The sequence below is a fragment of the Triticum dicoccoides genome, chromosome 5B (assembly GCF_002162155.2).
Source record: "Triticum dicoccoides isolate Atlit2015 ecotype Zavitan chromosome 5B, WEW_v2.0, whole genome shotgun sequence".
Lineage (NCBI taxonomy): Eukaryota > Viridiplantae > Streptophyta > Magnoliopsida > Poales > Poaceae > Triticum > Triticum dicoccoides.
The window spans coordinates 654,128,891-654,130,480 of NC_041389.1; the positions used below are offsets into that span (position 1 = coordinate 654,128,891).

General features: G+C 45.0%; 1 long non-coding RNA gene across 1 annotated transcript; it reads right to left on the bottom strand.

Annotated features, from left to right (window-relative positions):
- Positions 1–8: 8 nt before the first annotated feature.
- Positions 9–1,269, bottom strand: LOC119306518. The gene is made up of 3 exons (XR_005148971.1): positions 1,107–1,269; positions 746–1,021; positions 9–258 (listed from the first exon to the last, which is right to left on the bottom strand). It is a non-coding gene; the product is annotated as an uncharacterized LOC119306518 (long non-coding RNA).
- Between the last annotated feature and the right edge of the window lie 321 nt (positions 1,270–1,590).

Genomic DNA, 1,590 nt, shown 5'->3' on the forward strand with positions numbered 1-1,590 from the left:
TGAGGGCAGTCTGGCGAGATGGATGGCACTGCCAAGAGGGGAGGCAACTCTGCCACGCTCAAATTTCTGGTACAAGAGGCCAGCGGGAGTTCTTGGGAGCTTTTGCCGATAGTATGGATGAGATGAGAGGGCAAGCCAAGACTTGCAGACACATTTGATGCGGCACAAGGACTTTAGCGGCAGTCGAGACAGGATGTCTACTACCAGCTCATCAGGTAGTACACATGTGGACATCCCCAATCTAGGATCTGAACTTATCTGCATCAAAAGAAAAGAAAAAATTAGATAATGTAAAACTGGGAAACAATAAAGTACGTGTGTAAACATCGTCTGAACCCAAAAATTAAAATCCAGCAAAGTTTCACCCTCCAAAAAACAATGAATGCACATTTTTCTGTTGGTCCCAATTGATGCTTGAATTAGTAAACGAGTGGCTGTTGAAACGTATGTGATCATGTTCATCTTATGACAATGACACCATTGTGTATATGAAAGAACATATTTGGTATGGACTTATGACCTGTACTGAGTGGGTCACAGGGATTCAATGTGAAAGAACAGATTTGGTATGGGCTTATGGCCTATGCTACGTGGGTCACAGGGATTCACCGTTTGGTTGACACAGGGATACTGCTATATAGTAGTTATGTGCAAGATAAAATAAAATGACCAAGTTTTTCCAATGCTTACATCGCCATCCATCCTTGGAAAAAATGTGATCTGATAAAAAGGGAAGAGAAAGTACCTTCAGGATCTATAATCCTAAGGACCTATCAGACACCGTGAGAAGCTGAGACAGGTGCTAACTTGAGAGATAAGCCAGGGCAAGTCAAGAATATCATGTATCCATCCTTAGTGCGACCGACCAACAGAAACGAACTCATCAGACATCAGATCATGTATATGCTCCTAACCACGACTTCCTTTGGCATCACGAAGACGACAGGATGAGGGAAATCCGTCAATTTACAGGATGGCACACCAACTGGCGAAACGGATGGCATTGAGATCTAGGTTGCATCTGCGATGAGCTCAGATTAGAAACAACATATGAGGACAAACATGCGGCATAGACACCGAGGAGAGGAAGAGGAACGGGAGCTCACCGCATAATGCTTACTTCGGGTCGTCGGCGAGTACGGTCGGCCAGGCGGCAAGCGAAAACGAGGCTGCGGAGGTGAGGCAGCAACGCAGGATTTGGAGGTGGGCGCAACGTAGTGCCTAGAGAGAAGGGGGATAGGAGAGGATGTGTTGAATCTGAATCAAGGAAAGAAGTAAAGCGAGTGCTCGAGGCCCCTCTAGAGATAAAGGGATAAGGGAAAGCACGCGGGACCACATTGACACATGTTTTGCATCATTGCATGTGAGGTGGCTGACGCCAGCGCTTTTGTCACCCCACCGAACAAAATTATTTTCATTTAGAAAAATAATATTAATCTCACTTGAAAACAACGTTGGGAGTCGCTAGGGTGATATTTTCTCCGTCGGCTATCTCTCCAGCCATCCATTGTACTTAAAATGGTAATTTTTGGATCCCTGTCGTTGTAACATTAAACACCCAAATATGAAATAGTTAGAATATTCCCCCCC